The sequence below is a fragment of the Chlamydotis macqueenii genome, chromosome 3, assembly GCF_036417535.1.
Source record: "Chlamydotis macqueenii isolate bChlMac1 chromosome 3, bChlMac1.mat, whole genome shotgun sequence".
In the NCBI taxonomy this organism is placed as follows: domain Eukaryota; kingdom Metazoa; phylum Chordata; class Aves; order Otidiformes; family Otididae; genus Chlamydotis; species Chlamydotis macqueenii.
Window position 1 is genome coordinate 12,751,791 of NC_141558.1, and position 21,722 is coordinate 12,773,512.

Sequence of the window (21,722 nt, forward strand, 5' to 3'; positions counted from 1 at the left end):
AGTCTTCTGCTAGGGCAGATCAATGATGTAACATGATAATCTTGCAGAGATCTCTTGTGCTTGACTACTTTAAAACTAAAATGAACAGTGCAGTAGGTGTTCTAGAGTATCAGTAAGTATATAGTTAAAAAGTAGACCAATCAAGTGCTAATCCCTAGTTTAAGATGAAGATATATCATGATTTTTCAACAGATCTTAATTTGAGGTCCATCTGGAATTAAGATAACTCTCTTGTATTGGGTATTTGGGCTGTTGACAATTAAACATGTAGATTTGGGTATTAAGAACTAGACATACATTTTAAAGTTGCTAACAGAACTTAACGGTTAGAATATTTGTATGTGGCTCAGATCAGAATGGCTATTACAGCTGGTGATTTTTCTCATTCTGATTCTGCATCCACTTCAGTGAAATCCTAGGGTTTAAGGAAATTATCCATGGATTTTAATGATGTGTCAATCAGTTATTCTTTACTGTCTTGAAAATGGTGGAAGAGTTTGTCTGTGTTCTCTAGACACACAAAAGAAGCTGGAAGAGGACAGTGGAAGATGATCAACCTCAACTAGCTTAGATCTTCCATAATGAAAAGAGGACAAAGCATGAGACTTGATGTGGGTGCAGTCAACGTGCAGTTCTAAAACTACTCTCTCCTGTGAGTTGTGTGACATGGCAATGTCAGAAGGTCAGATCATGTTAGAGGGACAGGGAACTTCTGAAGGGCTTTGACCAGGAACAGATTCTACCAAAATGAAGAAACTTGTCTCCTTACAGACATTATTTTAGACAGATGGGTACTGAACCTCATTTTGGTACATTTCTGAGAAGTTCATTGAAAAAAAAGTGATCTTATACCAGTTTTTCAACAGTATTAATATTTGACAATTTCAGATATATTTCTAAATTGAATGTTATGGTTTTATATTATTTTTTTTTTTCTGCTAGCATTTTCTATGCGGTTCCTATTTGTGTCTTTATAAACTCATAACAAATAAACGTCTGACAGTGAAATATGTCAGTTCCATGATCTTTTGTGTTTGATTTAGCTTAAAGTCGCTGAGAGAAAAAAGAAATGTTAAAATCCATTTCATGTCTTTTTCTTTTTTTCTTTTTTTTTTTTTTTGTTTTGCACACAAAGCTGTGATTAATTATAGGCAATTTAACTATTGAACTTCGTCTTAAATAGCATGCAGCGTGAGAACTCAAAGGCTTTTTAATGGAAACCTTCCCACACAAGATTCCTTACAGTGGACTTGAACAAAGATTCATAGATGAACTTCAGTGAACAGGTACACATGGCCCTAGTTACTGAGATACCAAATCTATCAATATAAGAGTGAATCAGCTATTACATCTCAATGAAAATTTTTAATTTGGAGAAAGTAAAGATGTGTTATCTAGCCAGCCTAATCAAAGGATTTTTGTGGAGATCTTTCTTATGTTTATCAGATGAAATGTGCGTATTTGTTCTTCTGATTAATTTTGGATTACGTGTTCTCAGGTATACATTCATAATAATATCTATGATATACAATGAAACATTATTTGTAACCACTGACTCAGCCAATTCTTTGCAGCTGTGTTTTAAAACTGCAGGGTGAATGCCACATTTGTTTTATGCCGCTTGTCAAAGTGACATTTGTGTTATTATATTTGGAAGCTTAAAAAGCTAATGAAGATTCCCTTTGTTCAGTGGTTTCACATTCACATTGAGACCCACTGTTCTGATTACATGTTGTACAACTGTAATTACTTTAATTGAGATATGCAAATAAGACCATTTTTTTTTAATTTTTGTCATTCATGATATAATTGACCAGATTTTTAAATAATACAATCCAGTGTAGGTTAAATGCAGTCAGCAAAAGTACTCAAATGCATGGTATCTGAAAATTAGTTCAAATTATTTTGTTGAAAAATATTACTTCTGAGACAAGATTATTTTTCAAACAAGTATCAGTAGTCCTCCTTGTTATATGTATTTTCCAAATAGAAACTGGAGTTTTACCAACACAAGTGTTACCTGAGTATGCAAGTAGTTTGAATCAAGAGGCACGGTGTAACAGAGCTGAGAAAAGACAGAACAGTTTCAGTAGAGTTTGACACAGGGGCCCATGCAACTGATCACTGTTCGTGTTGGAAAGTCTGAGATTCCTCAATTCTTTCATACTTCTGAAATTAAAAAAAAGTCTGTCCTCTCTGACCCCATACTTAGTGAAAATCAGGCAAATAACAACTAACAAGCAAACATTTGTGATTTTTAGTTCTGAGATGTACAGGCTTCAATTTAATTCAGATTATTTTTATGCCAGGTAGTAGTAGGGCCATTTCTGTGTTTAAAAAAAAAAAAGGCCCGTGAAATAGCAGATTTTTGGCCTCCTGGAAAGTCAGTCTAGGATTTTTTGTGTATTTGGAAAGTTTGTTTCTCCTGGGGTGTTCATTCAATTGTATCATAATTGTACTAGAAACTTCTGCTGGAAGAATCCCTCTGAGACATCTTTTATTGACTCCATGGGTCAAGAAGCGTAAAAATGAAAGATAGCAGTCTAGACTTTGCAGTGACGGGTCATCTACTTCCCTGATCTTGAAAACAGAATGAAAGTAATTCATGGTCAGAGTACTGGCATTAGAGCTGCTAAAAGGACATCCTCTTACGTTCTGTTTAATGTCTTTTTTTTTTTCCAATCACTTCTTTTTAAAATTAGAATAAAATATTTTTTCTTCCATTTGAAACAGGTTAATTCTTCCATAGCTTTGTTCAACTTGACCTGATGTGCTGTTTGAAGCATAGACTTTTGAGTCCTGCCTGCCACAGACATCTTGAAAGTACAGGTGGCAGGTTTCATAACCTTAATTTTCATTTGGCGTTTCAAGGGACACCACTTGCAACAGCCATGGGCTTTGCCTGAGGTAGCAAATTACGTCCTCCTACATGCAGTCTTCCAAAGACTTTGGAGAGACAGACCACCAAAGACTCTTGATTCTTCCTTCAACTCATATGTTAGGTTGGACTGAATCACCCCCAGAAATGCTTCTGTCTCTCCTCTGCGGACTATGGAGGTCCTGGATTATCAGCTTGGATGAAATGCCAGCTCTTACACTCATCCTCAGGAAAGGCAACTAAGCCTCTAAATGTTCCCAGTATCTGAAAGTTTTTGCTTCAAGCGGTGTCTGTCCTGTACTGGGATTTCTGCCACAGCAAAAGAGAGGCAACACAAGCAGCAATATAAAATAAATGACTTGGTTTTCATTCTCACTTAGTTTATCTTTGAGGATCTGATTAAAAGCCTGTTCAAGTCATTAGCTTTAAACTACCAAGCTGAAAACAAACAAACAAAAAACCCCAACAAAACCTCTTCATTCGTACAAGTTGTAACTTTCTTCATGTGCTCTAATAAATCATCTTTTCCATCTCGTAGCACTCAGCTACCTGACAGCATCACCAGCAATGCTGATTTCCACAACAGGGTTCAGCAGTTCAACCTTACTTGGTTACTAGGAACTCCTTCTGACTCTCTGGTCTCTTCCATCTGTATCCACTTTGAATAAACGTCCTCTACATACCATCTTTTAAGACGTGTTACCTTACGTTTCCCAAACCTTGAGTTTTGTGCTCTGCCACAATAGTGGAGAGTTACCCAAAATTTCCTGAGTAATGTCTGAGTGTGAATCTGCACACTCATTGTATGTTGTTACATTTTGCAATTGCAATTACAAGAAACTTCACAGTTACCTTTGACTGCCATAAATAATTGTTCAATTGGAAATACTCAATAAATACTCAACGCATTTACATCAGCAGCAGTATGCAACAACTGATAAAATCACAGAGCTGTTAGATTCTAAAAAAAGTCTCTATGTAAACTGCAGTGTTTACTAAAATAAAAACTAATAATAAATAAGCACTAAATAATATATATTTATATTATTATATTATGGGGATTTGCTTGCATTTTAAAATAAATATCTTCATTATTTTATGCCCATTATTGTGTTTGCTTTCTTTGAGATATAAGGAGTGTTTACTGATAGGATGGGTGTGGATTCTAGAGCACACAGGGGAAAAATCTGCTCCTGAAACCACTCCAGAAGTTTTTCTCATCCAAGCGAAGAAAAATAAACATTCACCTCAGCTGGAGATCTCAGCATCAGAACACACAGCTGTTCAACAAGAGCTTTGAAAGACATGTTCATATTTTGCATTTGAATCCATTGAAGAAAATCACAAACTACTGATGGGCAAACAGCTAACTAAAGAATTCAAAATTAAGTTGAGCTTTAACTTGAACTGCATTCTGTAGAAAGACTGCATGAATCTTGGCTGACTTGGACCACGTTTAAACTGACTTTTAATTATTATCTTTATTTCAAAGACAGATCAAAAGCAAGTAAAGTTATAGGTCTTTCTCGTTTAAAGTTTATTGTGATGATATGAGTGAGAATTTGTCTAAGCTGAAGGACTGGGTCATTTACCAAGACTAAATTTGCTTTCATTGTTTGTATTTTTCCCGGAGATAACTTGGTTACTATAAACTCTATAAACTGTTTTGACCTGCTAACATTCTGACAACCATGGGCAAAAAGTCTCTGCTGGCATAATCCTATTAATATACGTATTCTAGACATTAAAAAATAGCTTTTTATCACAGATATGGTATGTTGCATGAGGCAGAAGTCTGTAATGTGCTATTTATACATCATGTAATGCAAGCCAGCATAGGGAAGGACAGAATTTGGCCCTTGGTTTAATCTTATTAGCCATTTTAATTTTTCTTGGTTTCCATTGCGAGGCAGATTTCTCCTTTATTACCAGTGCTACTCTGGCAACTTTTCTTTTCCTGTACTTATATTTCACAGATTTTTTTTTTACTTCTGCTCAGATCTGCTTTTGTCTTGCAGGGAAAGAAAATTAAAAGACCAGTCTGTTATCTCACATTTCAGTTAAGTCTAGCATATATTTGCTTAGGGGTAAAAAAAGTTGAAGAAAAAAGGGAAATGTCAGAAATGAATAATAAATAGCGTATAAACAGAAGCAGATTTTCTGTGATATGTTACCCCTGATAAACTTGATAATGTTTCCCAAATGTGTTGCCTTGGTTCAGATCCAAATCTACTGGTCAGGTTTTATGTGCTATTTTTAATTTTACTGCTTAAAAAGCTTTACATCATCTTGTAGGAATTCCCTCTTAGCGCATAGCTGTATCTAGTTATTTGTAGGTTAAAATTAATCTTAATATAGATTCATATAAAACATGTGTTACCACAGAGGCAGCAAAAAGACAGATCTGGGTGGGTAGAACAAGCTGGATTTGCAAGCAAACCCTTTTTTTCTTTCTAATGAAATATGTTTTCCTTTGAGGTCACTCCGCTGTTTGATATTGTAGACTCTGAGGTCTTTCCATTCAGTAAACTTTCCTTGCCCTGTAAAGAGTGAAATCAGACTGTGAGAGGCAAATACAAACAACTAGGGACAGGGGGACCTGGAAATGTTTAGGATCCACAAAAAGCCTGTAGAACTGGGCAATGAAATTAGGAGGTACTGCAAAGCTATTCAGCTGTTTAGAATACTTAAAAATAGAAATTGTCTCCTGTATGTACTGCTGCACAGACTTAGTGGAATTACTCTACTCTAGATTGATATTAGTGGAGGTATTTTTAGAGAAAGAATCTTTCTCAACATAAAATATTAAAGATGTGGAAGCATTTAAATGGACTGAGAAAAGAAAGGAATGATGCTTCCAATAGCATAGCACTGACATAGCACTGACAATACGGGTACAGGGAAACACAACCCTGCTAATGGAAGAGCTCTGCGCTGTTATTTGCTGATCAGTCCGTTAGGTAACGTTTTTTTCACCATTATCCCATTGCAAGTAATGTAGCAGTAGCAGATGTAGGAAGATGTAGTAGTAGATATAGGAAGTAGTAGATGGTACAAGTAATATCCTTAAATATCGAGTTCATGCTTCAGTGCCCCAGACTTGGCTAAACTCAGTATTTTGGAGTAGATTTGGCCTGATGAACTTCAACATAAGGTATTTGATGAACTGGCTTAGCACAGACTGTAGTTGTATGTGTTTACATCTAAAGGGGAGGTGAGGCAAGTGCCTGCCCTTAAAAGTCGGGAAGAAGTGTGACAGTAAGAGCCCAGTTAGATAAGGGGCCATGTCAGACGATGTCAAAGTAGTACAGTTTCCTTAACAGAGAGGAAGAAGTAGCAGAGGAGAAGCAGCAGGATCAAGTTATTTGCTCCGTGAGGCTTTTGATGCTATCCCACACTGATTGCCCATAGGTAGTTAAAGAAATGTGGTCTAGATAAATCTGTTAAAGCCTTTCCTGAATGCAAACACTCCAGCTGTACAGCTGTATGGGGCCAGGGCGTGGGTGTGAGTGCTGTGTCTCGGTGCCTGGCGTGCTTCAGTCCCACCCCATACCCCAGTGCCCAAGAAGGTCCACCTACAGCTCAAGCCTTTGCTCTGTCAGTTGTGACAATGCTGTTTTGGAGGCAAAGAAAGAATAAGGGTATGGATGCAGCCAGATCGTGCCAGTCTGCCCCCCAGCCGGATTTATGAGTAGCAATGTCGCCTTTTTATGTAGGCGCTTTGAATCTTACTGAAGATAGCTGTGGTTCAAGAAGACAGAGATGTTGGGTAGGGACAAAAATGGTTCATCAGACATTTGTATTACATTATGCCTTTTCTGTAGTTATTCTTTTAAACAAACACCAAAATATGTTCATTTGTATTAAGGAAAATGTTCCCTTTATTAAGGGGTATTATATAGAGCTGTAGCCAACTGATGAAATACAAACCCTGCCATGCAGTCTAAAATATGAGTGACTTACCTGTCATCACTCATGCTCTGCTGAAACACCATAATTGATTTCAAATGTGAGAATTTATCCTGATTGTGAACATTAAGGCAAAATACTAACATTCTAACAATAATATTTTTAAAGCTTCAATGGAAATTAATGGATAAGACATCCTTACTTTGGCTCTCACTAGGAAAGCCACCTTTTTGCCTTTGTTTACCAGTTCATATAACAGTGATAATTATGCAACGCCAGATCATTTAATCAGTGGTTACAGGCCTTTCATGAGTACACTGGAGTCAGAGATTACATTTGTTTTTCTTCCTTATTCAAGTGCCCTTTAACTGTAAGAGTGGTTTGCTAAAGCCATGAATTATAATTAATATAATCTGAGAAAGGTGAAGTGTAGCATAATTGAATACGGGTAAAATGTTACTCCTGCTCTCTTATGCCTTCTCTATAATTATTATCAGCCGATAGTCAAAATAAGTAAGAAAAAGTACAAAAGAAAATCTAATAGTCATAATGATGGATTTAATAACCATGGGTGCCAGACAAACATTGAATTTTGTGAAGTGTTTTTATCTTCGTTCCATCCCTCCTTGGTCTTACCTGGGGAATAAAAGACCTTTCTCTCTTTTCAGCCTAAGCTCTTGAGCACAATGTTTTGGAATCAAACCTAAATCCAGTATTACACGTTTTGTGTTTTCTTTGGGTTTTTTGTTGGTTTTTTTTTTTTATATGCCTGCAGAGTAAAACCAGGAGTGTCTGAGTTACTGCTGACATAGGCTAAATGCTGAGCCATGGACTTCCTCACCCTGCAGTTCACGTTGCTGCCAGAAGCTGAGGGTCTTAGGATCTGTTTAGAGAAGCTCCTGGTCCCTGGCTGGGGCTGATGTCACAGCATGTACCCGCGGTCTGCGGGCTGGTTTAAGAGAGAGATACTCTTCATGTGCTGAGAGGTGGGGGTCCGAGCTCTGCTACATCCTGCAAAGAGGCCAAAGAAGGAAGCAGAACACAGCAGCAGTAAGAATAAAAAGAGAAAAATGGGCTGTGTATAGAATTGGGGGGGGAGAGGCAGCAAAAACACAAAAAGCCCTCTGAGTGAGTTGGAAGAGGGAACAATACAGCTTTATGCAAACCACGGTCCATGGAGAATGATGTGTGTGCGGCTCAGAAAAAGGGTTTCCTCACTCAGACGCCTATGTAAACATGACTTAGGAGCCCAGGTCTCTTCTTTTGCGTATTGTTTATATTCTAGTGTAATTCCATTAGTTTAAATGACATCAGAAGGTAATTCTTAAAAAAAAGGCTTTCCTTTAATCAAAATTCTAGGAAAAGAAATTATTGTCCCTCTGGTAAAAGCCTAAGAAAAGAAATCTCACATGTTACATATACATAATAGTGCTCCATTCATAGTGGGAAGGTAATGAGGGAAATATAAGAAATTGTATAGGTCTTGTACCCCGCTAAAGGAGGCAGGTACATCTTTGAGGTGCCTGTCTGTAAAAGCAAATTAAGATAAAGCCTAAATATAAGAGAGAATGATATTTAGAGAAGGCAACTGAGATATCTGGTGAGCTGAACCCTTACACAAGGTTTCCACCTGAGTAAGGACTACTTGAAGACTGAGGAAAGGCCTCAGTGTTGGGTTTAACTGTGGATATACAACATGAGAGACATTAGCCTTCTGACCATATTATTTAGGTTGTGATTTTCGCTTGTGAGAGTAGATTTTTTGTTTGTTTTGTCTCCTGCCTTGTTTGAAAAGGCAGAAACTGGAGGCCGTAGGTGAAACGATTGTAGGACACAAAGATTACTACAGATGTTATCTGCAGGAAGCGTTGACAGGAGGTTGAATATCGGCTCACCAACTTGTAGAACAGCCTTCTCTGTGCTTTGTCCTAATACTTAATCATAACCAGACCGGAAAGGCAACTCAAAATTCACATAGGTAGCACAGAGGCACAAGATCAAGATGGTGCACTCAGAAGTCAGCATGGAAATAAAATAAACTTCAGAGGGGGAACTGCAATCTTGTAATCCACCTACAATGGCCACAGTATTTAGCTCCTATCCTATTTGATCCTATTTTCAGTGAATTTCCGGTATGACAAGATAATTTTGAACTCTGTTCCTCGCCTTCAGTGTATTATCGGGGTGCAAGTGCAGGTCCCTTTACAATGCCTGTGGCAGAAAAGGGCATCTCCCCCACCCACCCCCAGCTCTGTTCAGGCATTCCCACCCTATTCCTTCTTCTGAGCCAGGTGTCATGTCACTTCTCAGTCCAAAACATTCAGTCAAAAACTTATCCTATTGAGGGTTTTCATTTAGATTAGTTCCAACCGCTACGGGAATGATTGTATGTATCTAAGGAAAAAAGTGGCCTGGGGAAAAAGGGACCATTTTTCAGTAGCAAGCTGTACCTGAGCCTTTATGTTGCACTCTCAGTCCTTCCCACAGTGATACTAGCTACAAATTTAATGGAAGTATGACCTAGCCCATTGTCCATAGCTTTTATAAATATATTGAAGAACACTGGGCATTAGGACAGGCCTTTGCAAATCTGGTTTTGATATATATATATCTTCCTTCTGGCAATGAACTACTGATGACTCGAAGTATGTTTTTCCTGTATGAGGTTCATTTAAGTGAATTATTTTGTATTAAGTCGGATTTTTTTAAACATTTTTATAGACAGGTTTGTCTATACGACCATGTTCATTCTAGACAGGGAGTCTGTAAGGTGATCTATTAGATGAATAGATTTTAAATAAATACTCCTTCTTGAACATCCATATATTAGACTAGACAGGTAATTCTTAAGCCTTCACTCCTATCTGGAATTAATACTCCTGAGATGGATGAGTATAGGATGTGCAGTTTTAGAGTGTCCATGGACAGGAGTTTTATGGATACAGAGATTTTAAATCAAGAAATTCTCTGTACCAATTACCAGGAATATATTCCCTCATTAGTCTTCAAGGATGCTGTGTCTAATATTTAGGAACTTTTCTTGACGTCGTATCAAACCATCTCCTGAATCAGCACAAAACAGAATAGCTCTAATGAGTAACTATTTTATCCAAGTAGAGGATGTGACTTACCAAGCACTTCATTCTGAGGCAAAATGCTGGCAGTTTACACTTGAACCTTGTTTAACTACATTGTCTGTGTAGAAATAGAGGCTCCTATTTTTGGTGTTCAGTTATAGAACTAAAAAAAAACCTGGCAAAAATAGTAGAAGACAGGGAAGATTTCAGTGTGAGCTGAGGATAAAAGGCAATTTTTACCTAATAGAGAGGCCAGAGCACCTACAGAACTGCCAGCCCTAAAAGCAATGATGACTGGGACCCCTGGTTCAAGTGCCAGGAAAGCAAAGCAATTTGCAAATTATACAGAATCTGCAGGATGGGTTTTAGTTGTACTAGTTTTGTGGAAACCATGGAGTATTTTAGATGCGTTGGTCTCTGAGAGCAAGTGTTAGGTGCTGCTGACTTAGTGCTCACAAGCTCTGTGGTCTGCTTCTCAGATAAGAATGGTAAAATAAGGGATGGGTACACCGCACCGAGATCCCAAACAGAAATACTGTTTCATCATCATGTCCTATTCCACCAGTCTTTGCCAGGGTGTACAACAAATTCAGGAAGCTTTGTCATTCCCATGAAAAAGGGCTGTAGTAGGACAATAGCGCCACACTTTTGAAGAGAGAGAATTTATCTGGCTCTGATGGCATTTTTTATTCAATTCTCAAATTATAAACATTAAACAAAAAAAAAAGCAGGAAGTGGATGAGAGATGTGCAACATCACTACAAGAAAGCAAGGCTTTCACCTGAGGAGACCCTGGTTTTGGAGGGAAGACAGCTTACGTGTATGGGTGTGAGCCAAGCTATGATCTTTGGCGTGTTTTATTTTCAAGCATAGACATAGCCTGAGGTCATCAGACATGTATTTCCCACTTTCTTAGTATCCAATCTGCAGATTATGTCGAGGAAATGTGAGTTCCATTTACCCCCTCTTCTCTTGCAAATGATATGTGTGTGTGGTGGGGGCAGGACGGTTGTGGCTTTTTTTTTTTTTGCAAACACAATAGCCCACGGCTGGATCTAAGATGAGGGCGAGTGACATGGCAGAGTTTGCATCCATATACAGCAGGTCCCATGGTAATAATTAAGCAATATATTTGGGGGTGTCTGCATTATTTTTTTACTCTAGATCAGAGGAATGGAGTTTTTGAAGCACCTCTCTCGCCCATGTGGTTGAGCTGTCTTGGAACATATGAAACGACCCCTTTTCCCTGATACAAAACCAGGAAATATGCTCCAGAAGTTCACCTCATAGCTCTAGGTGCTAATGAGCATTCAGTCCCTGTCACCAGAATAGATCTGACCTTAAGTAAAACCTCCAAAATACGTATACAGGGGACATTGTATCAGCACCAAGAGTTTTGCTCTACAGATCCATTCCTGTTGGGCCACACAACTTCTTAAATTTTATATAACCTGAGTATGATCAGTTAATATTTTTTTACTTCATGTCTTGGCTCTGTCTGAGTAGGAAAGGGCCAAATTCATTGTCATTTAATGCTAATCAGAGCTTTAGTATACACTTCTTTATTGCAATGCTGTTTACCACAATCAGCAGGACATGGTGGCAAAAGGCTTGGCATCTTCCCTGATTTCCCAGCAATCACAGGAAGATGTAACTTGTGTCAATGTTCACCTTAAGAAAACATTTCTATCAAGCTAACCAGAACTGCAGCATCTCAAACAGGAACCAGGAAAAAAACAAAAACAAAAAAAAAACCAAACCCAAAAAACAACCCTCCCAGAAAAACAAACCAACACCTAGCAAAGGCTATCTTCCCTGCAACCAGCTGAACTCCTGCCTGTGAACACCAGTCAGTAAAGCACACAGGTATGCAGCATCTTACTTCAAAAATAATGTGAGAAAAATAATCTTCCCTTTTAAAACCTACTGTTCCAGTGTTGCATAATAAAATATAATACAGAAGTCCTTTAAAAATTAGAATTCCTAGAAAACGGAACCAAATTTTTACCTGTGTGTTGATAGGTGCTCCATTGGAGGCAATTTCTCCCAGATGACTGAGTTGGGATGCAGTTTAGGATGATGATCCCAAGGTGCCAAGAGTAATTGGAGGAAAGAAAATTCTCTCTCCACTTTTTCCCTATGTTCATTTTCTTGTTCCTAGCAGTTGCTTGTAATAATTACCAAGTGTGGGAGCCTGATAGGGTGAAATAATTGAGGAGGTTTTTGCTGTCAGCAGCAACTTGAACTAATTCTGCTTTGTTAGCATTATGCTGGATAATTTGTTGCAGAACTGTGAAAGCTTTCCTGGGATTATTTCTGACACAACCTGCTGGAAGTTGGTTTCATCATGAGATAACGATGTTTTCCAAATTCTATTCTGGATCTTCTCTGTCAGAAATATTTAACAGAGAATTAGGCAATCATTAGGCAATCTCAGTAATCCAGAATTAATACATGTGTATAGAAAACTGCTCATAGCAATGTTTCCCATTAGTAAGAACACTAGGGAACAAGTGAGTTAAAGTTTCAACACATCTTTCTATATAGAAAGATCAGGTACTGTAATTTAAGGAAACATAGGATCAGGGCAATTTAAAATAAATACTGTGACACAGATAACTTTTATCAGAGCAGAGAGCCAAACATTAACGGCACAATGTATATAATGTTCCTTGGAAAATGGGATAAATGTTGCACAATTCCCCTATGTGAATAGCTTCATTAAAATCATCAGAAACACATGTATGACAAAGGAAGGAGGTTTTTAATTTTATTTTAAGATTTTGACTATGCCCAGCAGTGCATCTCTGATTCATAGCAAAGAGAGGTATTCCCAGGATTTCTGGTCAGCTGTATTCACTCACCCAAGGCAAATTCTCTGGACTGAATCCAGCAGCTTTACACCAGTGGAAGTTCCGCTTGCTAGGAATGTCAAGATCACCTATGATTCAAAGCAAAACTTAAGTGATTGGAAATAATTGTGCTCCACCACCTCTGCAGCCTTATTAAAATTGGTCTCAGAAATGCAGAAATCACTGAACCAGAAACTGAGCAAGTTAAAGGGGGCTGTAAGGTAACAGTTAGAGGACTGGGTCTCAAAATGATCTCTATTTGCTAATCACAGTAAAATACAAAATGTTTGAACCATATATTAATTAGATTAGAACCACTCCTACTTTCTGCAAAGTATCATAGAAAAATTTTCCTAAATACCACCAGTCCATGCCTTAAACTGAGCAGAAGAGGGTGTTTGCATCAATCAAATTAATTTAACAGCATAGTGGAAATACCAGCAATGTTTTGAGAACAAGCACAAACCTCACTGGCAATCTGAAGTCATCTATTGCACATTACAGAAATAAAGGAATTGGGGTTTGGCTTGTTTTTTAGATAAATCTATACAGCTTACGGCTGGATTGTTTAGTGAGAAGGTAACATTTGGTACTCAATGCCAACCAGAGCTTGAATTTTTTTAATATCTCTCTAACATTGTATCAAAGCAATTTTTTTTTTAATTTTAAACAGTAGCATCACTGCCTAAAATATCTTTACTGCACTGCTTTTTAAATGACCTGTTTATATGCTGACTAAATCTAAATAAAATCTCTTCATCAGCAATATGAAGTGCTTCATGAAATTAGTAAGAACAGGTCTGTGTGTTTTGTGAGGTCAGGAAATTGCTAGTTTTAAGAAGCAAAGCAATCCAAACGCTGATAAGCAGGTTTACCTTTTTACCTGTGAAAGCTGCAGCAGTTCACTCCAACTTTCCATCTGGTTGCTTTTCCAGTCGGTCTACCTATATTAATCCTTTCTTGTTCAGCATCCTAGTATTATTATTCAGCTTAATGACACACATTCTTCATTGCTCACCTGAAGCCTGAATTTATAAAACTGTCAGCTGTTTAACACTGTGGACTCAAAGGCCTCTACATTAATCAGTTTTGCTGTGTTTCACTGAAGTTGTTAGTTTTTGTGTATTGACTAGTAACGTAAGGAATACTGGGCACATCTGTCAAGGTCTATCAGGAACGGTTTCTCGTTGCTTCCCCAAGCTTCTTTTTATGACTCTGAGTCATCATCTGCAGGTGCAACAACTCCACCGTATGTGCACATCAAAGACATACAGTCCTTGCTCTGATTTATCCCTAAAGGTCAAAAAAACCCCCCAAATTAGCTATGCTCAATAACTGCATTTGCAGGGAAAGCACACCCTTATGCTGATGCATAAAAAAGGCCATGAATGTGATATTTCTATACTTCTGTTAATGATGACAGATATAAATATTCTAAATTTTGTACACATAACCCTCCATTTAACTCACCTCTTTTCAAAGATGATTCGTTCTTCATTCAGTCCTTATCCCCTCCCAAGCCCAATTAATTACACTATTATCTCTTTTATAATATTTGTACTTAATCCTTCACGATCCTTGTTGTCTCATTATCTGAAATATAACAGAGAGTGAGTGAAAAAATCCAGGTTAAACTGCAGAGAACTTCCTGCTTTCTAATCAGAGATCTTTTTTTTAGCTAACGAAGTGGCACTACTGCTGTCCTACTAGAACTTTTAAAGCTTTTTTTTTTTTTCTTAGTTAGTAAGTATGAATTTGAAGCACATATCAAAGAGGACTTTGGATACTTTAGAGCATCTTGACAATTTTGATGGAAGTGATTGAATCACAGAGTCAAATGTTTATATCACTGGAGAGCTAAACAAGCTGCTGTAAAGGTGCTTAATGGATATTTCCTCATATAGGAGCAACTAGAGGGAAAAGACTTGACCTGCCAAGCAGGTTACATAGTTTTTATCTTTTTGGACAAGCACCATGTGCGCAGGCTAAAATCCTCCTGAGCTGAGACTTGTGAAGGGCTGAATTCAGCTTTCCGGTGGACGATGGAGCAGAAGGAATGTGGTGCTTCCTTCTACCTCTTGTGTTCCTGTTCCTCTCTACATGTCTCCCTCCAGGAGCCATGAGGGATATATTCCATAACATCTTTGCAATGGGCACATCTAATGGCAATTATAACCACAAAGCACAGAGTACCCAGAGAGGGGATTGATAAAAGTGTGATGGCAGCAAACACCCAAGCACAAATACAGGCTGAGCAGGGAATGGATTGTGAGCAGCCCTGAGGAGGAGTTAGAAGTGCTGATTGATGAGAAGCTCAACATGAGCCCACAATGTGCGCTTGCAGCCCAGAAAGCGAACCGCATCCTGGGCTGCATCAAAAGATGGGTGGCCAACAGGTCGAGGCAGATGATTCTTCCTCTGAGCTCTGCTCTGGTGAGATCCCTCCTGGAGTACTGTGTCCAGCTCTGGAGCCCCCAACATAAGAAGGACGTGGACCTGTTGGAGAGAGTCCAGAGGAGGGCCACGAAAATTATCAGAGGGCTCGAGCACCTTTCCTATGAGGACAGGCTGAGAGAGTTGGGGCTGTTCAGCCTGGCAAAGAGAAGGCTCTGAGGAGATCTTATTGTGGCCTTCCAGTACCTAAAGGGGGCTTATGGGGAAGATGAGGAGAAACTCTTTAGTTTCTAGTTTTATCCTGTTGTGAAAGGACAAGGGATAATGGTTTTAAAACAGAGGCAGGTAGATTCAGATTGGACATAAGGAATTTTTTTTTTTTTTTTACAGTGAAAGTGGTGGTGAAACACTGGAACAGGTTGCCCAGAGAGGTGGTTGAAGCCCCATCCCTGGAAACGTTCAAGGCCAGGCTGGATGAGGCTCTGAGCAACCTGATCTGGTTGGAGATGTCCCTGCTCCTTGCAGGGGGGTTGGACTAGATGACCTTTGAAGGTCCCTTCCAACCCAAACCATTCTGTGATTCTACGACCCAAGGTCTGCAGGCTTTGGTGCCCTCACCACACACCCGGAGCACTGCGATGCCCGGACAGCACGGTCACACACGCTGCCATGCCACGCATGCACAGCCACGCGGTGAGTAGCGATGCAGCGGTGCCACACCCACACACCCAGCAGCGCCCCCCACGCCCCTTCACCCACTGCCTGCCCGCTGCGCGCCCGGCCGTGTCACCGCCCGGGCTGCGGCCCTCGGCACCTGCCTGCCCGCCTGTCCCTGCCTGCCCGCCTGTCCCTGCCTGCCCTGCCTGCCCGTCCCCTCCGCACGGCCCAGCCCCGCTGCGCGCTGCCTGGCCCGGGGTCGTCCACCCGCTTCCGCCCGTAGGTGGCGCTGCGGTAGAGGCCGGGGCCCGGCGGCGGGGCGGTGTGGGCCCGCGGGGCGGGCGCATCGCGCAGCGGCCCCGGGAGAGCGGAAGGCAAGGCCGGGGAGAGCCGAGGGCGACGGGTGGGATAATGGGCGCAGTGTGTTGGGCCATAAACCGCGCGGTGCTGGGGAGGACGTGGGGCAGTGGTGGCGGTTTTTGCTCATCCATCACCTGTCAGGGCTCAGGTCCAGCAGCCCCGAGATGAAAGAGCCCAGCTTTGTCTATTGTCTCTCTCGACGGTCAGTCTGGAACCCTTCCCGCGCTGGAGCCTTGATGTTAATCCCAGTGAACCAAGGGGCTGGCGGGCCAGTGTCCCGGCAGTTTAGTAAAAAAAAAAACATTTTGGAGTAGATGCTCCGCTGAGTTATCTTCCCTACAGTGTTGCTCGGTGTCTCTGCAAGCCGCGCTGATCATTTTCCCATCAGTGACAGGGCTCCGCGCCCTTGCTCACACAGGCTTGCAGCTCTCCATCCCACCGTGGGATCATGGAAATTATGGACTCTGAAAAACTACACGTAACTTCTGCGAGGTTAGGAGAGGGCAACTTTTAACTCTCAACCTATAGTGAATGGTCCCTTTCTGATCAGGCATAGCTGAGATATGTCCTCGCTACATGACCCATGTGGTTTCTCTCTTTACATTTCTTATTTTCTTCTTTATGTTTACAACTCTCACTTTTATCCTGCTTATTAAAAAAAAGAAAAACCCACTCTGCCTCACAGCATCTTTTTTTCCTAGGGCATGCAATTTCCTTCCTTACCTGATATTTAACACTAAAAGCCTGGCAACTTTATCTTTATCTTGGGAATTTTAATTAAAAAATAAAGTTAATTGCTCAACCTTGGAGAATCAAAGCTGAGTGTTACAGAGAAGCTGTAGTTGCGGAAATGCTAACCTCTGGCTTGGTAACCAATTTAGGGCGCTTTCTTGTCTCAACTTCTTAGCAGATGAAGACATTTACCATAGCTACGTTACAGACAAATAGCAACGTGCTAGTTTTTTGTTATTGGTCAAGCAGATAATAAACTTCAAAATGTTAGGCATACACTAGCGAAGTGTCAGGAACTGTATCTGAGCACTGAAGTTCAGTTATCTGTACTGTTAGACCTGAGTCTGCGGGAACGATTCCGCAGGAACAGCTTGTCCCAGCTGCAGTTTGAACATTGGCAACCTGATTTGGAAGTACCAAGAGCTTAGTACTGTGAACATGGTCAGCTCATGACGGTTGACCTGAGAGCCCAAGGAACACGCTTTGGCATGGTTTAATTTCTCTGTACAGACACCCTCTGGTGGCAAAGAGGGAAAAAAAAAAAAAAGAAAAGGCACAGGATTTTAGGCCCTCTGATCTCAGGGTAACCATGCATTTCTATTCCATATGTAGTTTATAGAGGGAGCTAGACGTCCCTGATGAGATGTAAGGGTGGTGGACATAGCACGGTGTGCTCAGTGTTTCTACCTAGAGGCAGACACTAGAGACAGGTCCTCAAAACAGGACTCCGTCGTGCTACTGAGATCCATGGCTCCAAGACATACGTGTGAGCAGCGGATAGGAAGTGAGGCTGCAAAAAGTCCCTTGATATAGCAATGTACAAAAAATGAAGGCTATTTGCAAAAAATCATGTCTTCATATAAGGTCTTGAACTATCTTAAATGGAAAGGCATGAAGTTCTCAGAGGGCTCAGAGTTCTGGAAATAAAGTAAAATAATGTTTCCAATAGATACTACTCCTGCGTATCATCAGTATGGTATGGTAACAGAACCGGAATTTAAATGATATGAAGTGAAGCAGACGTATTTTTCACACTGACGTTAGCCTCTCAGTATTATTTTTATATCAGTCAAAATGGAGTAGTCCTGTATCACTTAGGGAAGTCGTTTTGCAGTAACGATGGCAAGGGAGTTGTTGCTTAGTGTTTCTTTGAATTGATTTTTTTGTTGTTGTTCTTGTGCTGAAAATCTGCTCATAACTCCACTCTATCTTGAGTTTTTCCAGTGACTTCGGTTTGTGCAAAATTCACTTAATGACATGCTTTTTGAAATCCCACCTTAGAATGTCCATTTGGAAGCTATTGGAAAATTCAGATTTTAATGGGAAACCATCAATAAAGTTGACAGAATGTTAATAATGCATATATAGTAAGGGAATACGATTTTTTTAAATCAGTTTTTACAGGAAGTAGGGAGAATGGACTTGCAAAGAGATTTCTGCACTGCGAGTTACCTTAGCACAAACTAGCCCTACCAAAGGAAATTTTGGGAATTAGTGCACATAAGGTCTAGATGCACAGATGTCATAGACACACATGCCCTGCGTTGTATTTGCATAGTGCTAGCTTGAATTAAGCCTAAGATGAGATTTTATTTCTCTTGGGTGCAGGCCTATAAAACTGCTCATTTCCCTTAGAATACTGAGGCTGAATTGCATTAAATAAACTGCATGTTATCAAAATAAGACCAAATATAAACAACTCTAAGTCAGGTTGAAGTGTCACACTGAAGCATATATTTCAGGGAAGGAATTTTGAAGGCGACAGTCCAGCGTGTCTGATACTGCAACACCTGGTGGGCCATAGAAACTTCTCCTGTCCTACCATTTGTGTTCATAAACATTCAGTGACCACTGTAGCGTAGTGTGTTTACCTGATTTCCTTAGCAATACCATTTTAAAAGTGTTTAAGGACTTTTGCCTCCGGAGGTCACACAAAATACCAGTTGCCTACTAGTGTTTTTATACCCCATCTCCAGCTGGCTGGTGTTATCTAGAAGGAAAACATTTCTTTTGGATAAACTCCATGCACCATTTTCTGCATTAGCAAAAAAAAAAAAAAAAAAAAAAAAACCTGACAAAACAAAACCACCTCCAAAAGGCCACTTCTTTTAATAATCTACAAGGCTTGTTTGTGTTCATAAACTCAAAAAAAAATATTATTTAAAAGCTAAGCTGTGCTGCATACTGAATAGGAGAGGATCAAATTGAGACATCTTAATGAGATGGGGCTGCGCTGCTCTACAAACCATCTCTTCATCCTCTTGTCAAGGGCATGGTGGCCACGGAAAGGAGTTCTGGTGAGAAACAAGCTCTTTTGGGGTGAGGTACAAGCTCCTAGGTTTAGGAACAAAGCCACTGCATAGGCAAAATCAAGATAGTGCTCAGGATATCACTGTGGCTGTTCTCCTGACAGTTGAAGGATGTCTTTTTTAAGTCAGGAGATATTTGCTAGGGCTTTTTCTACCATACTGACATTTGACATGGCATTTCAGAAGTGCATGAGCAACTCTGATGAACCTGACTGCTGATTCCCCTGTATCCCCTGTGACCATAGTTTCATGACTTACCGCATCTCAGCTGAGTGGCAGTAGCTGGCTCTGTGTCTGTGCTTTTAGTTTGTAGCAAATGTAGATAAAATGAGTTACACCAGACCTCAGTGAAAAAGGTAATCCGTTTATGTTTTCCTTGGCAGTGGCAATGGGCTACAATTAAGTATGCAGGGAGCTGCTGTGGTTCAGCTGATGCTCAGTAACTCATTAGTATTCAATACCTTGCTCATGTGTCAGAGCCCTCAGTTTTCTTTAGCTCCTTTAAGAAGTCTTAGGCAGGGATTATGCCTTGGGAAGGACCTTCCACCTTGGACAGGTATGATTTTCTCAGGAGTTTAAGCCTGTAGCAGCTGGAGGATGTTCTGCTGTTGAGACTCTGTTGTGAATCACATCTAAGTAAGAAAAAATAAAATTCAAATCCTACCCTGGCCTCTGGCTGGTATAGTAAATCTGTAAAAATCACTCCAGCTGAGAGGTATGGATCCACATAGACGTATGCAGAATGAAAATCACATAATCCTGAGAAAACTGCCTGGGCCGCATAGGAGAGGAGCTGTAGCATGCACAGAATAGGTAAGAGGGCAGACTCTCCCCCCCGCAGGTGATCTGTGAGAGTGAACATTTGGTTTGTGAGAGATTTAGCTGCTGCCTTCTCCCCCCTCGGACTGTTAGGTAATGGCAAGGGGGGAAGATGCAAGCTGCTCCTTGCAGCAATAGCAGAGCTGGGTGGCCCAGGCAAAAATAAGTTTTACAAAGCAAATTTTTAAAAGCAGGCATTTACAAACCAGGGTATTGTACCCTTTCTGTCAGCTAAAGTGCCTTTTTATGGATAGCAGCTCATGGGGCTTGACTGAAGGTATGCCAGGAATGCTGGATAGGTCAGCTGGGTGCTGAGCTGACATGTCCTGAAGGAGTGAGACATGATCCCAGAGCAGCGCCAACATTAAAACATGTGTTAGGGTGTGTCAGGACAGAAAATGATCGATTCCTACTACTTTTAGTAGTTCTCAGTTCTGTGCAGCAGCGCTGAGTCCATGAGATGTTTTATTGATGACACCACGGGCTGTGAGATAAACTCCATGGATAAAGATTTTCAGGCTTGCTTTATGGCCTTTCCAATAAGGAGTAATATTTTTTTTCAATAAGATAAGAACTATTGGCAGTCCTTTAGATTATAACAAATGCCTGAAATATACCTTAGCTAATTTATCTTTAATAGGAAAGTAATTGCAAAGCCAATACATACCTATGGTTTGCTACAATTACATTTACTGGAGTTCGTAATTTGCCTGCTGTTACGTGCACACAGGCTGTGAAATCTTTCTATTTATATTTTAAAATCTTAGAGAGGGACCTGTATCTTGTTAAGGTTAAAGGCATTGCTGCGTACATGAATAAATTTTCAGTTGTTTAGAATTTCCCCTCTTTTTGTGCTATTGTTTTTTACTGCTTCATGTGGAATTCTGTTGCATGTGCATAGAAAATTTTGTCCAAAATTCTTCAGCTGTTTCAGAAAACTAATATGTCACTTTTGAGAAAATTCTATGATTTTGCTCATGTTACAGAGGTGATTTACTTTACATAATCCGATTGCTGACGTGCCATAGGGCTTTAAGTTTGGCAGGATGCCTTTTATAGCATCTCAGTCCTTGTCTTCCCACAGCAGAACAACATGCCACCCCATTCTCTCTGTAAAGTCATTCCCTTTTCTCATTTCATTCTCTGCACTTTTACAGACTCACAAGTTCTCAGGCCAAGTTTATGTTTTGTCCCTGAGCAGGAGGTCTCTTTGACCAGAGACCTCCCAAAGCCCCCTCCCAAGGTGCTGGTTTGGCCTCTGATTCTCCATCCAGCCTCAGCTCCTTGCCGGCACTGCTCTTCACAGCCTGCTCACATTTTCCTCCCAGTCTTCTGCCACAATCTGAGTCTTTTTTTTTTTTTTTCCAGAAACAACTCGGGGTCTTGTTCAAACACTTATTTCACATTTCAAAAGCTTTACTGTTCCTGAACTTTACCGTGAATTCCTTTTCCCTACATTTTTTTCTTGTTTTTACTGGGATCTTTTCCTTTTGTGAAGCACATTTAACCCTGTCTAGATGCTTCTAAATTCCTGTAGTACCACACTAAAAATACAGCCTTTTCCCTGCAGGGGACCAAAAAGATTACAGAGACTGGAGAATCTCCTTGCAACTTGACCCACACACCTGCACAAGGGTGAGGCTCCATTTGCTTCCTCGGGGCTCACTCCTCATGACCTCATTGAAAATCCTGACTCAGATAAAACTCCCCTTGAAATCGATGGCTATGTAGAGTA